The sequence below is a fragment of the Planococcus citri genome, chromosome 3 (assembly GCF_950023065.1).
Source record: "Planococcus citri chromosome 3, ihPlaCitr1.1, whole genome shotgun sequence".
Taxonomy (NCBI): domain Eukaryota; kingdom Metazoa; phylum Arthropoda; class Insecta; order Hemiptera; family Pseudococcidae; genus Planococcus; species Planococcus citri.
This window is the reverse complement of record NC_088679.1, coordinates 21,655,755-21,672,129: the sequence shown is the minus strand read 5'-3', so window position 1 is coordinate 21,672,129 and position 16,375 is coordinate 21,655,755. Positions and strand designations below refer to the sequence as shown.

The 16,375-nt window shown below is 33.0% G+C and overlaps 1 protein-coding gene across 7 annotated transcripts in view; it reads left to right on the top strand.

The window, feature by feature from the left end:
- The window catches only part of LOC135841644 (facilitated trehalose transporter Tret1-like), a 141,641-nt gene that overhangs the window by 113,202 nt on the left and 12,064 nt on the right, over positions 1-16,375 (top strand). The gene's annotated exons all lie outside the window — the stretch shown is intronic.

The following is a 16,375-nucleotide window of genomic DNA, read 5'->3' as shown; positions in this document are numbered from 1 at the left end:
GAAACAAATTATTTGTGTTATGAGAAAGTTTTTCTTACGGAGTGACGATGGGAAAAGGAATGGAGTAAAAGTTCAGAGAGAAAAAATTATTAACGTTTGGAAAAATACACGAAAAAGTTGAAAAATTACCAGCCCAGTGCTTGGAAATGTCAACTTTACTTTACGTAAGTATTTTACTGAAGAAAAAAAGGTCATCGATTTAGCAGATTTGCCAACTCGTTTATTAATTTTCTTACGTTTAGAGAAACATGCTCCAGTTCGTTGCTTGTACCTTTGGAAATTATTCAGTGGTGACCAAAATATGCGAATGTGAATTAGTTTTCAATGTTTTCGAAGAATTATACAGGGTGGCTCATATATTTTGAGATTGAAAACAAAAATCTGGAAAGGTTGATTGAGCTTTGATGTTTTTGTTCGAAATAATTTTTCTTTCGTTTTACTCAAAAATTGATTTTCTTGCGATGAAAAAATTGGAAAAAAATGAAATTTTTCTCTGGAAAGGAACCAGTTTTGAAAAGAGATCAAGTTTCTAGGAAATATTGAAGAGATGCGAAATTTCAAAACATGAAATTATTTCTCACCTGAGATGTTTTTTTTCAAGAATGCATTTCCCCCCCCCAAATATTTCAGTCTAAAATTCAGATACACAGCAATTGAGTGTTGGTGAGTAAAATTTTCATCCCCCCCCCCCCCATAATTTTTTCATCCCAAAAAATTGATTTTTGGAGGAAACCGCGGAAGTTTTTATCAAAAAACATGCGAATTTCTGTGTATAAAGTGAGACACGTTTGTTTTAGAAATCACTGTTTTTGACCATTTTGAGTGAAAAAAATTGTAAAGTTCAACTTGAATTTGTATTATGATGACGAATTGAAAGTTTCTTGCAATTTTTTCATTGCCAAAAATATAATTCTTGGAAAGGCAAAGGATTCTACAAAAAAATTTCGGAAGAACCGAATTATTCATCATGAAATTTCGTTTCAATAGAAATGTGATTCATTTTTTTCTGGGAGAGATTGTTTCCGAGGTATCATTTCGAGCGAAAATTAAAAGTTGAACTTGACTGAACGATTTTCTTTATCAAGTCCTTGCCTTGGCCACCAAATGGTTCAACATTTTTCTATAGCACAAAAATATTGAAAAAAATATGAAATTTCGTTTAAAGAAAATTCAAAAAAAAAAAAATTTGAACATGAGAACTTCTCATCTTGGAAATAATTTTATTATTTTTTTTTAATTGAATGACTTTTCCATCAGTTCACTATTCATCGAGCAAATTTTTAAAATGCACCCCCCTCCCTCTATCCCGCTCACCCTACCTCCCTTCAAAAAAGTAAGTTGACTAACAGGTAGTGAAAGTAGTGAAAAAGTCGTAAATTTAGTCAAAAAGGTAGTGGAAAAATGAAAAAATTCATCAATGTGTTCGTTTTTATTGTTTCTTCTTTTTAATTTTGATTAAAAAACACAGTTTTTCTTCCAATTTCAATTTTTTTTTTTTGAAAATTTATCTGTGAAAAATTTGATTTTGTTAATTAGGATGTCTATTCTTTTGGAAAGGCTGGAAAAGTCAGGGAAATTGGCTGGAATTTTGAAAAAACGATCAATTGCAAACTTCGGATATGGGCCTGTGATGAGAGAAAAGCATTATTTTTTTCATATAACATACATATAATACGTATCATTACAACGTTGTTATTCGATGCAAAAACTGGAACATTCTGAGCGAGTAAATAAGAAGAGGAATGAATCTCTATCCGGGAGGTAATCTAAATTTTGGATACTCCCTAGGGAGATAATCTAAAATTTTGCGATTTGGCAACACTGCTATGTTTACATTATACTGCTACGAAAGAACACGTTGCCCCAACACCTCAAAAAAAATTCAGCAAAAATGGAGATCCATCCTCCTCCCCCTCCCTCCTCGCCCTTCCGTTTGTATTCCTTATATAATTTCGGCTACATAATTTATCTGCGAGTAGGTAACGCGTTACTTTCGTAGCATGTATAATGTAAACACGTTATCGGACCGTACGTACTTCGCGTCGGCCGTTCAGCTTAACAACTAGGTACAGCCACATGTTACAGGTTTGAGGTTGCAAACTGAATCGGTGAATCGAACTTCTGACCATTGTAGTAAATAATTGTGATTTATTTAGTGAATTTTGACGTGCGTGAATTACTTAAAATGAATATTTGATGCAACCGAATCGGTGAATCGAACTTCAGGCCATTGTAGTAAATAATTGTGATTTAATTAGTGAATTTTGACGTGCGGGAATTACTTAAAATGAATATTCGATTAACAATGGTGAACGATACGGTCACAAAATACATTTCACTTTAGAATTGTTGAGTTTTGATATAAATAAATCGTATGTACATTCACAATAAATGTTTAGGTAAATGAAACCTCTTTTGAAAATTATCTTCACATGTTCATTAAAATTTAGTTGAATTCAAAACAAAACGTATGTATTAGTAGGTATTCCCACAATCTGCGGCAGGCGGCAGTCATTTTTGCACCTCACAACAACGTTGTACTGATAAGTATCATATGTATGTTATATAAAAAATATATTATTCAATTAGGAAGATAGAGTACGCGATCATAAACGAGTGAGATACAACACTCGGCTACGCCTCGTGTTGTATTTATCACTCGTTTGTAATCACGCACTTTATCTCCCTAGTTGCATAATATACTATTACTTCTCCATTCACAAATTTTCGAAGACTTTTGCCCCCATTTCGCTCGGTCTTGTTTTCTTTTCTTTTCTTTTTCAACATCAGAATGAAAAATTTATTTTAAAAAATTAAGTTTTAAAACCAAAAAATAAACTTGTTTTTAGACATCTTGAAGTAAATCTTTTCAAAAGCTCTCGACTCAGTCAGTTTGAAGAGAAACTTATGAAAAAAATTACCTCCCCCCGCCCCCCGATAACTTCAATAAATTAAAGTATGGGTAAGTATGTTTAGAAAATTGGAAAACAATGTCTGGGAGATCTAGAAAAGTCAGGGAAAATGACTTGCCAAAAATAATGGACGTCCTGTTAATTTTTTGTGTAGGGGAGGGTCGAGTAGAGTTTTCTGAAAATTTAGTTGAAAAAAAGCATAGTGATTTTTTTGGGGAAAAATTTCGTTAGATACCATGTTCTATTAAAGCTTACAGTGAGGTCCAGTTTTCGAATTTCTCTAATTTGAAGATGTTTTTCCCTCCTCCTCCTCCTCCTCCCCTTTTCTCATCTTCGATCAATATTTCGCGAGAATTTTTGACGATGAATGTTGTGTTTTGTCCTAAAAAAAAGTAGTCTATTTGTTTTGGAAATCGAAGATGATCTGGGATCACGTGTTTCGTAAGGGTTTTCTGTCATTTCTCGTCCAAATTTTCTATTCTCGTTTTTCTCTCGAGTGTTCTATTTCAAAAAATTTTGCTTGAATTTTATTTTAATATTTTTTTGCTTGTATTTTTGGCAGGATCCTATTTCTTATAATTTCATCGGAAAAAATAAACCTATCAGAATTAATTGCGGAAATGTTTGCTCAAATGTGACGTTCCTTAGTCTTGAATTGATTCAGAATTTTCCATTGCTTTACACTCTTCCCTGATTAGTTTGAGACCATTAGAGATACATTCGTGCATAATACGAGAAGTTGTATTTATCGTATAATATCCTTCGACCTGGACCAAGAAATTGAGTATTTGGAACGAAATTCTATTACGATGATGCGACCATGCTTGAAATGGCGCATTTTTTCGCCAACAACGTCGAGATAAGAGTATACATAAGAGAGATACACCCATTATATAAACAATCGACAGCGTAGAATACTGTACTATACCATAATACGAGTAATATGACGAATGACGAAAGCGTTTCATACTTGGCCATGTGTAATGTGAATGTTTGAACATTGCGATGACGTAGATCGCGATGATAATTTTATTGATATACGTACGAGTTTTTCCTCTTCTTCGTATAGTTGACATTTTGGCCTAATTAGAATTACTATAATATGCTTTTATAGTACAATTTTTTAAATGTCAATGTTTGATTATGTGCTTGACCTTTGTCTGTGTGTGTGATACCGTAATTGACTGATGGAGCTCGAATAGTAGATATTCGAATTAATTAGTAATTATCGCGTTTAGAGAATCGCCGTGTGTCATTTTCATTTATTTGTGTGAAGAGGTGATGAATTATCGACTACGACTATGGTACCTATCTCTTTGATGATGACAATATTGTGCTAAACACTTGTCTATAAAGTAAAGGAAGCGGTATTTGTTTGTTTTTTTAATCGAAGAGTACTCACTCTTATTGAGAAATAAAATGAAAAAAAAAATTATGCGAAGAAGTGGTAGACTTTTTGACTTGAGTTGATGTGAAGAAAGAGAAAAAGAAAAGTGTTTAGTTGGATGAAAGTGATACGTACGTGGATATTATATTCTTTGTCGTTTTGGTATTAGGTAAGCTATACGAATTGACGAAATAGTGACAGCGTATCCGCGAGACCATGGTAACTAGTACCTACTTTAGCTTACCTGCTGTACATTTATACTATGTAGGTACTTTAGTATTTGCACAGGTGTGCTGTCATTCGTATGGTATGTCTGAGTCGATGTACCCCTTTCGATTAGTCGAAGACAGTATGTAAATTTTCACCTATGTTGGTTTGGGCCGTGTTAGGTTATAGATACCTTACCTCGTGCAAATCACGTGGAAATTTTCCTACAGCAAGGTAAAAATTTGACTTTCAGACGTCTGCTGAGTTGAAAGTGATACGTAAAACGAAAACCTACGTAAGATTATGGAGTAGCTCAGGCAATTATCGAAAGGTGAAAAAATATACCTAACTTGAGCTCTCTTATGTAAAAATGACACAATTTCTTATCAAATTATTTTTCAAACGAACCGAGGCCGCGTAATCGATACTCTAAAAAATACGTTGTTTTTTCCTCGTTTCTCCCAACTGATAAGAGTGATAACAGACGTAGCGTATAGTCTGGTTACAGATATTCAGAAAAACATTTGTAAAGTGTGTGTGGTGTGTTCTTTATCATTTTTGATCGGGGTCATTGGATGAATTTATGGGAAATCCTGGGTATTCGCAGCGTATTCGTGTTTTTGTTTGAGAAAATCCGGACCTATAGTACGTAGAAAAATTTGGCACGATTGGCCTCTACGGTTGTTTTTCTATAAATCTAGGAAGTAATTAGATTTTATCTTGATTGCGAAAGATAAAGTGAAAATTGAGATCATGTGATGGAATTTGCACCATCGACGAAAAGATGATCTTTTTCTATTACAGGATTTATGTAACTGTTTAAAATTGAAGGGAAAACTGTATGAAAGCTTCGAACTTTGAAAACTCCGTATATACAAATTGCTCGAAATATGTCATTTTCGAACTTACCGATGAGAATATTTAGACAAATCGTTATGCAACCATTCTTACATCAATTGCTCCTCTTATCTGCAGTGAGTCATTTGGAAATATTATCACTATCGGTTTCTTGAATCCGAACGAAGGAGATAAATTCTAACCGATATCCATCGTTTTGATTCTAACGTTCAGGAAACGCGGAAATGACATAAAATTCTTGTGTGATTCACAGTTATACAGAAATGTTTTTCAGCTGTACATAATCATGTGATCAACTTCAAAGCACCTTCATGTTGAGAAAATTCTACGAATGATTATCGAGGAAAATTGTATTCTCAGAATACACGCGAATACTTGATTATTTTTCAGTTTTATGGTCTCTGAACTTGATACATATGTTTAATTTTTTATTCTCTGGAAATCATTAATAATGGTGAGAGGAACAAAGGGGGGGGGGAGATCATGTTAACGATGTTGTAAAAAATCTGTACGTTTTGCTAAATTTACTAAGAAATAAGTGGATTTGATTTTTTGCCTGAACATCCAAAGATGTATGTTTTTCGTCTCAGCTGTCTTGGAAAGCCCGGTTTCTGTCCAAAATTGTCAAATAAAAGTCCTGTTATTGCACAAAAATGCAAAACATCGTGTTTCTTGCTTAAATTTTCAAAAATAGTCCCACGTTCCATCAAAATTGCTTAAAAAAATTCGATTTTTTGTCAAGGTTGTGAAAAAGGTCCATTTTGTGTAGCGAATATGTCTAAAAGTTTTTAAAATGTAAATTTGTCAAGATTCTCAATTTCTGTCAAAAAGTTTTTATCAAAATTGTCAAAGTTTTATTTTTTGACAAAATTATAAAAAAATCCAAATTTTTACAAAAAATTACAAAACGTTTCTCTTTTTGTCAAAAATTGTAAAAAATGACAAATTTTTGCCAAAATTGTGAAAAATTAGATACAAATTTTTGGCCAAAATTGTCTGAAAGTGTTGAATTTTGAACAAAAATCCTAATTTTGTATAAAAGTCTTATTTTTGGCAAAATTGTCAAAAAGTTCTATTTTTTGCCAAAATTGTAAAAAATTACAAATTTTTACAAATAATTCTGAATTCTTACAAAAAATTCCAAATTTTTACAAAAAATTACAAAACGTCCCTCTTTTTGTCAAAATTGCAAAAAGTTACACATTTTTGCCAAAATTGTCTAAAAGTCTTGAATTTTGCACAAAAATCCTAATTTTATTTTAAAAAATTCTGGTTTCTTCCAAAATTGCCAATGAACCCATTTTTTTGCCATAATTGTCAGTTTTGCTTTTTAAAATTTTTTTTGGTCAGTTCTAATTTGAAATTCAGAAAACAGTCATTGAAAAATTGACCATTATAAAAATTGACGACTTTTTTCTATTTTGAAATTGCGTTTAATTTCGTATTCCACGAAAATTAGAACTCGAAGCTTTCCTGTCATTATTCAATTCGTTGTTTTTCATTCATTACAATAATATAGCTTTAATATTCTTATCGTTATTTCGATTGATAATTTTCTATTTGATTTCTCTGTTGTGACCATTCAGAAAGTTCATTCATACCGAATAGCGAATGCTACAAATAAATTACATAAAAACAGAATAATAATATGTGTAACATATCGCAATATATGATAATTTAGTAGTTTACTACGCAACTTGCCAGCAGCCAGCCCTCTTTCGTCTGCGGAATATTAAATGATGATGAGACGAGGAAAAAACAAAAATACTCGAGTGTGCCAATTTGAAGTTTTTTTCTCTCTCGTATAGTACATCTTGCCATCCGTGTCAGTCGTCAATATACTCGTACCATAGTCAACATAACGTAAATGAAACCACCCAAAAAAAAATTCTTGTTAGATGCATAAACACTCGTCTACGTTGAATTTATAGCATATGTTGTTGTTTTCACAAATTACAAAAAGAAAAAAAAGTGAAAAAAATCCCATCTCGGTTTAATCATTATTCCAACACACAGTCGCTAATTTCCGCACTTTTAAAGTAAATTCTGCCAACTAAAATATGTATGTAGTACTATCGTGTGTACGAATTTACTAACACCTGACTTGAATTTTTTTGTGGCTTATTTTATTTTTTTGTCAATGAAGTCTTCAGCTTACCAATACTAGACTGAAACACCAGATTGTGACCGGGGGAGGGAGGCGAGGTTGAAGAAAAAGTAATGGGAGAATTACTTGGAACTCTCTTGACTATATAGGTCGACGATATACACTTAATTGCGAGGGTTTTCTCAACGTTAATGCCAACTAGGTGAAAACGAACGACGACGTAAATAAACGCTGACTTGTCAATTTCTTATATGAACTCCAATTTCACGTTGTGAAAATTTACTCGAAATTCAGTAGTGGTCTCGAAACGATGATCGGGCAGTTTTACGTTGATTCGACGAAGGAAAAAAAATGGAAAAATGAAGGCAGATATTTTCTCAACGAAAGAGCAACGATGAATTATTATATCTACTTACGTCTGCGTTAAGTATGTGAAAAAGTAACCGTACTGGAAAAACAATACCTATCCGCTTACTCGAAAATGAAACACGTTATTTTAGAACGACTGTTCTCATTCTCAGTAAAAAAAAAAAACACTTTTTTGTTGGAAATTTTGGTGAGTTAGTTTTTCGAAACGATGATCGGATTGATTAGGACTGAACAGATCTATTTGAGTGTAGAGAATGCCCGGATCCGATCAGTTCTGATCTATATAGGAGATCCAATCAGGTCTTCCCATTGGATCTTTTCAGGTCTGAACAGATCCAATCCGATTAAATTTTGATTTGACTAGACCTTATTTGATCTGGTCAGGTCTTATCAATGCATTGATCAGGTCTGATTAGATCCAATCATTTTTCACTTGGTAGTTCAATATTGATATACTCGTAAGTTTTTGATTTTGTTAGTTGATGATCCAATTTGGGGTTTGAATCAAGTCAGTGATTGAGAAGTTGCTTTTGATATTGATCACTTGGTCATGTTAACAAAATGATAAAGTTGTTGATTTGATTTTTACTGTTGATGAGTAATTTGGGTTTTAATTATTCGATTGATGAATAATTATTGTATGTTTGTTCGTTCATTCGTTTCTTTGATGTTTGATGGGTTTTGGTTGATTTCCACACTGGACTTACCAAAAATAACCAACATTTTTTGACCAAATTGTGATCCATACCAATAACCAGAAACAAAAATGAATTGAGTTATCACCCCTGTTTGTAATAAAATACGTTGCACGATTCGAAATAAAAGATGTATTCAAACATATTGATAAATATAAAAATATGTACATTAATCGAATGAAAATAAAATTGCCATAATGCGATCGAAAACATAATAATACTCGAACAGAAAAATCGGATATTCGAATAGAAATTATTTCAAAGTCACAATTGATATTTTGTTGACTTCTCGAAAACAAAAACGATACAATGTATCTCGATATTTGAAGAATTACTTGTAATTACAACGAAAATAAACAATAACAATATTTACGCAAATTTTACTTATTTTTAACACTTTCCCTAATTTGAGAATTTTTGAACAATGATCTAGACAATTGATGAAATCAACCCAGATTGTTCTCGCAAGATTGACAATCTCTGATTTGGCAGTGGCTTTGTCAGTATATCAGCCAATTGCTGCTCAGTTCAAATATGCTGAACATCAATCATGTTCACTCAAATTCGGTCACGGATGAAGAAGTACTTCCTCTGGATATGTGACCGTCCGCGATAAAACCGACCATCAGTCGCAAAAAATCGAAAATGTTTTTTCGCCTATTTTTGGGCCTTAAATGGTTTAGGGAACAAAAATTAGCAAAAAAAAAAATTCAATTTTTTGCGACGGATGGTCGGTTTTATCGCGGACGGTCACATATGCTTTGTTCTGCTGTGGAATTCAACATTCTTGGCTATTTAAATGGCATTCTTGTTATCCACCAATAACACAGGAACGTCGGAAAGATTGATTAATTCTTGAAATAATCTTGAAATCAAGATGGTTTCCTTCGATGCTTTCGTTAGCGGCGATCAATTCTGCTTCGCATCTCGAGTCAGCTACCAACTGCTGTCGTTTGCTGATCCAGGAAATCGCCGCATCAGCATACTTGATCAGAACGCTGGTTGTCGATCGAGATGTAGTAGGACAGCCAGTGAAATCTGCATCACTGTAACATTCTAGCTGTTTGACAGTTGGATCGAATTTGTACACCAACTTGAAGTTTATTGTACCGTTCAAGTATCAAATAATGCGCTTCAAACAGCTAACATCTTCGGGTGATGGATTTTCCCGGTATCTCGATAATATGCCAACTGCGTATGAAATATCGAATCGAGTACCTCTGGAGACATACAGCAGCGCGCCAACTGCTGATCAGTAGGGAAAATCAGACGTTTTCTCAATGTCTGATTTCGTAGATCATTTTACAACCGGAGTATCTACTGACTTACAGCCAGCCATTCCGAATCGCTTCGTGAGTTTCTCGATATACAGCGATTGATCCAAGGAAATATCTCCGTTTGATGATCAAGATATTCGAATACCAAGGAACTGGTCTGCTGTTTTCAAGACGATCTTAAATTCGGACTGTAACGAGTCGATAAATGCATCCATCAGTTCTTCGTTGTTTGATGATTTTGAACACTTGAAAAAAATTCCGATAGATTCTTGATATTATCTCAGATTTTTAAAGACTGAAAAAATGACCGACTTCTGACATTTTGGTATAAACAAAACAATTGATTGTTTTTATATCAAGCTCTTAAGACCTTTGAAAAAATTCCCATGAATTCTTAATATTATATCAGACTTTAAAAACTTTGAGAAAAAAATCATCAATTTCTGAAATTTTTTTGAGTAAAAAACACATCCATGATTTGAAAGTTTCCTTGGAGAGGGATTTTCTTCCCATTTTTCAATTAATGAGTAATTTAGTTTTTTTTTTTTTTGGTTTGATTTTTTTGAATATCTCATCATTGAATGAATAATTAGCCTAGGTAATTAATACGTAAGTATTATTTTGATTGATTGGTCAAGTGATTTATTTTGACAAATCCCTGTTCAATTTGGATCAGTCATCAAGGAACTACGTATTCGAATTATTCGATCAAATGAATTGTTAGATAAAAAATTGAGCTTGATTCTGTTTCAAAACCACTCCATTATTACCTCCTGGCGATTCGTGCCTGTTCATTGTTCAACATGTGCCTCTGATTATTGTTTCTTTTCTGATTCCTTCCCCCATTTGAAAAATATTCGTTCAGCTTCGACCACTTCGACCAGTGATAGTTTTTACAATTTCATAGGCTTATATCATCGAAATACATATGATTCATTGACTAATAGGTACAAACAAATACATAGATTATAGTAATATTCGTATATGAAATGAATATGACCATGTGAACTGAAACAAAAGATTATTGTCAACTTCATGACGTAACAACTATAGCCAGTCAGTCGAGAAATTTTTTCGATGACGTCAACACATTCAACATGAAGAATAATATGTACGATGAAAATCGTGGTAATTTATGGTATTTCTAGCTTATACAAGCTACATTTATACGGATGGGCTGGAGGAAGGGGTGGAGAGCTTCTCCAAAGTGAATATACGTTTGATACCCAATTCAGAGACCGATTAAACGGCAATTTTTATAGTTTATTAGCATACAGTAGGTATAAAATCCGGCTGGCTACATGGTTGATTTACATTTCGCGGGTTCTGATTTCGTATTACGGATATATTTGCATTTAATAGCTCGTCTAACCGATGCTGGTAGTGGAATCGTGTAAGGTTCAAATTCTCTCCCCCTTTTTTAAAATATTGATTTACCTAACGGACTACTTTGTAAGTATAGCTGTTAAGTAAGTTGATAAAAATCTGGGCTTAATTTATGCACAAAGAAAAGTGAAGAAGAAGGGGTGAAATTGTTACCCTGTAGCGTGGGAGTTGAAAAATTTACTTCGAGGTGTGTCTGTGCTGGATTCTCGCGTGATATATGCTTTGTTTTAAACGACGAGATTGCTTTTTACGACGAAACCTGCATTTCATAATAGCTCGTCGAAGAAGAATTCCGTTTTGATAATCGATTTTTAAGAAATTAACGCGAGATAAGCGTAGAGATAATTGAAAAATAACTACGCGATGATAAAACCATTAAGCCTCGTATATGGCAAAGTACTCTGTAGTACATTGTGTGCGAATGTGTTATCTTCGGAGCTGGCTGGTCGCTTTGTCTTTTTTTTCTCATTTTTTAGCGTGGAATATGCCTTGTGGCATTTTTGTAGTATAGAAATCGTCTCGTTTAATTGTTCGCTGTATTGGAAACGAGCCTCGGTACAAAGTTCTTTGAAAAAGATATTGTACGATTATGTTAACAATGATTAAATTCTGACGTTGGTATTTGGCGATGATTGTGTGACCTAAAAAAAAATCACTTGGCAATTTTTCTCCATTTTTTCCCGCGAAATAACGATGCTCGTGGATGGCTATAAATTGAAGAAATTTTCGAGTCATTTATTTAGCTAGTATTTCGCTGTCGAAAGTTTAATGTCACAATTTGCTACTGCTGTTGTTTTTGCTGGTACGTGTGTAACACATGGCGATCGGATTACAGCTAGCAGAACTTTTTATACCCGTGTTGGTAGTTTGGTTGTTTTACAGGATCGATTAAGAGATCATTTTTCATCATGTGTAGGAGACTGTGTCTGTGTCCTTGAAAAAAATGAATTTTTCGCTCGTCGCTGAGTAAAAGATGGGAAAAAAGCGTGACGTAGATTTTGTTAGGGTAGGTGGACGTGATACATATTCGAGTATATGGTATGTTCATTTTCATATTTTTACTCATTCGAGGATAAAAAGGGTGACAAAAGAAAAAGGAAATCGAATCGTGTCGGGTTCAAATGTGTAAGGTATTCGGATATGTAACTGATGAGAGATTTTTTTTACCATTGTTTTGATAGTATTGAGAACGAAGACGAGTCGATATTGGAAATTAATTTGCTATATTGGTCGTACTATTCCAATATTCGCGACGAATGAAGAGATTGAATGATGAGTCTGTGAAAGAAACTCGTGAAAAAGGTCAAAATAACGAGAAAGAAACTCGCATCTGTGGAACTAGCTTTACATTACTCGATAGAGGAAAGTCGAGTGCGGACTATTTTGAATAAATTCGCCGTACAGTTTTCCTTTTTCGTCGAGGTATGTCAAGTTTGTGGCGTTTTCAGAAGAGATGTAAGTGAAGATAAATTTAATGAAGGGTTAGAGAAAAGCTTTTAACGAAGATTGAGATTGTAAAGATGGCAGATTTATCTTACCGCGAAGTGATGATGTGAACTTCGCGCACGAGCTTGAATAATTTATTAGCGATGTAGAGGGAAAAAAAAGAAATTCGTGGTGGGTCTTGTTTCTAAATCGAAAAGGTCGTTTAGTGAAGATGGTTTGAATGAACAAATGTCTAAATTTTTCTCTCAGAGATGAGAAGACCCAAGAGTGAAGAAACGAGAAATAACACCCATTTCTCTGATACACACTCGTTGTTTTTGGCTGAAGTTTCGTTCGTGAACCTTTTTTAAAATTATGGAAGTTCGGAAAGAATCGCTCGTTGAAAATTATCGTGACAGTTCTCAAGCCATCGAAGTCTTGCTTTTTGTGAAGGTTTCAAAAAGCCTCGTATTTTTTTTTGCTAAAAATTGCTAAAAGTTATCACTTTTTGTGAAAAATTCGAAAGTCCGAGCTTTTTATTCCAAAAATTTTCCAAAAGTATATTTTTTGGCAGAAATCATCAACAATCTTGCCTTTTTACTCTAAAATTTACAAAAACTCCCGCTTTTTAGCAAAATTCTTAAAGGAAAAAAAATTTTGAATCTTTGGAAATAAAAGTTCATTTTTGATGAAATTGAAAAATATTTTTTGTCTTTCAATTTCAATTTTTTGAAAATCTTTCTATGAAAAATTTGACTTGGCTAATTTTTTTTGAGTTTGTAGGAGTGAGGGGCGAGTGGAGGGCTTTCTGAAAATTAGGTTGGAAAAAATAGTGATTTTTTTCAAAAAAAAATCCGTTAGATCTTTTAAAATATATTTTTTTGACAGAAATCACCAAAAGTCTTATCTTTAATCACTCGATAATTGACAAAAACTCTCGCTCTATCGTAAAATTTCTAAAAAAAAAAATCACCCAAAAAATTTATTTTTGGCCAAAATTAAGAAATTTTGCTTTTTTGGACAAAAATAGCTAAAAGCCAATTTTTTCTCTATTAATTTTTTTGTCCAAACTTTTATAAAGTCTGAATCTTACTTTTTACCAAAAACGATCAAAAATTCTCCACTTTTCAAAAATTGTCAAAAATTTTCGCTTTTTAGCAAAATTATTAAAAATTGTTAGATACTTTTTTCCAAAAATTACCCAAAAGTTTCAATTTTTTTAAAAATTTGCTCCAAAGTTGTGGTTTTTTGACAGAAATTTCAAAAAAGTAAAACCCTACCTAATTATGTCTTTGCTCATATATAATTTTTTAAAAGTCCTATTCTCAAAATCTTGCTTTTTGTGAAAAATTGGCAAAAATTCTAAAGTGTCATTTTCCTCCAAAAATTGACCAAAAGTCTCGCTTTTTTGCCAGAAATTGCTAAAAAGCACTTAATTTTGATAAAATTGTCAAAGTCTCGCTTTTTGCCAAAAAGTTGGAGTTTTTGCCAGAAATGGAAGGGTTTCATGGAAAAAAGGCCTTCGTCAATTTTTTTTGTTTTTCTGATTTTTACAAATTCTGAATATATTTAAAATTATTTTTTTTATTAATTCCACCATATTCAGTAATATGGAAGCGTTCTTCCATTAAAAAAAAAAAAAAACGAATTGGAAAATAGACATTTTAATTCTATTTTGAACTTGTAAAAATCAGCTTAAAAAAAATTGGCCAAGGCCCCTTTTCCACGAAGCTCCTCAATTGCATAAATTTATTTTATTAATATTCACTTCGTTGTCAAAAATTATCAAAAAGTTTCGCTTTTGAACGAAAAAGTTGTAAAAATTCAAAATTCAAAAACCAGAGCATTTCAATTTGATATGTTCTGTTTCTTTTTTCATTTTTTTGAGTGGGGGGAGGCATTTTTTCTACTTTGAAATGTTTTTCTCACTCTTTGCCACTTTTTTGATTACTTTTTGGTTCCTTTTTCAAGCTGTTTTAATTACTGAAGCTACTTTTATTCTATTTTTTTCATTTTTAATTGTTTTGAAATTGAGCACGAGCCCTGTAGATATGTTTGAGTGGTCTCTATTGCGAACGATTAGATTTATTTGAAGGAAAGATCGCTGTGTTTATGATTGAATTTCTAGTATCATTTTGAGGCAAAATCGTTCGTAAACGATTTCTAATACCCAATTGATTAAAAATCATTCACTTTGAGAATCTAGAAGAGAATCAAGTTCTTAAATCATCTCTCGCGAACGATTCTTCACCAACTTGGCTAAAATCGTTCAAAAATCTTTTTGATCAATCTCTAAACGAATAGTTGGTTCGATTTTGTTTTTTCAATTATGTGTTTGAGTTGAGTTTTTTTCTCATCTGTTTCGCGAACGATTCAGAAGTGTCTCGTTCGTATCGAAACGTTTCAACAAAATTTTATTTGGAGGGAAATGTGTGCCAAAAATTTATTCAATCATGAATTTTTTCAATTCTTCAAGTTTAATGAATGCAGGATTGCAGGTAGGTATAACATTTTCATCATTTCATTTTCATGCAGTTTCAGCTACATTTCAACAAAATTCTTCGCGAATGACTAAGTTTTTTTCTCCTCAAAACCATTTCCTGCGAATTGAAAAATATTTATGATTTTACGTCTATTTGATGAAATTCTCGTACTGAAATAGGTATGATATAAATACTGGGTGATCGAAAAATTTGGTGCCTTTCTTCTCCTCGTTCTTTTGGTTGAAATTGCTCAACTGAAATTTCAGGTAGGACTGTAGTTTTTTGGTCATTTGGTACTCGATTCAACGAGAGAAAAAAATGGATGTAATTTTCAACCAATCCACTACTAAAAATCATTGCTGCAAAATGATCCTAAAAAAAAGGATAAAAATTACTCGTATCTGTTCAGATATCTTTGCCAACGGTGAATTTAATTACGATCGAATATCGAGCATGCAAAAGGTTCCTACATACTATAAAACCACCAATATCGTACACCTGGGCTCATCGTTTTTCCGCCTTCAGCTTCGTATCCTTATTTAATTTCACTCCCTCCGACACGTTCCGCCTTTAATTTATTCCTCCGAGGCTTTAATTAATTAAACGTTAATTTTTTCGTAACAATTTCATCCGAGAACAAAGTTGGCTGCGTGCCAGAAGCCAAATTGTTCGCATGTTAAACGTCGAATATACGTCAATTCAGCAGCAATTTCAATCTCAACTCGCTCGCGCCGGTTGTAAATCACAGATGAGAAATTACCGCAACAAAACGATTCGAATCGGTCGATAATAAAATGTGTATAGAAAAAAAATTTACGAAATTCAATTTCCAATTCGAGCTAAAAAAAACCTTGAAATTTTTTCTACCGTAGTTCAAAAATGTTCATTAATTTTTAACGCCGAAAATTTTTCATTTTTTGAGTCAACACAGGCAGTCAAAATAGAGATAAGAATTCAGCTCGAGGAAATTTTCAAGCATGATTCATATGTATTCGTATACAGCCGCGGTGGCTACGTATGCGTGACTTTCTGTTAACTTAAAGTTTAGTTGCTTGGCGCGAATTTCAAAATGATTTATTTATACGCGTTCTCCTCGCATCGTACTAGTCTTAACACTAAAGCGTGTGGTGATTACACTTCAAAGTAACTATAAGTTGGCTGTTTACAGTTTCCCATGTTGGATGAGCTCGATGTATGTACATTGTGCGTACATAAAATTTGTACGATAATTGTTCGAACTGTTTGGAAAACGTTTCTGGATGGTTTGAA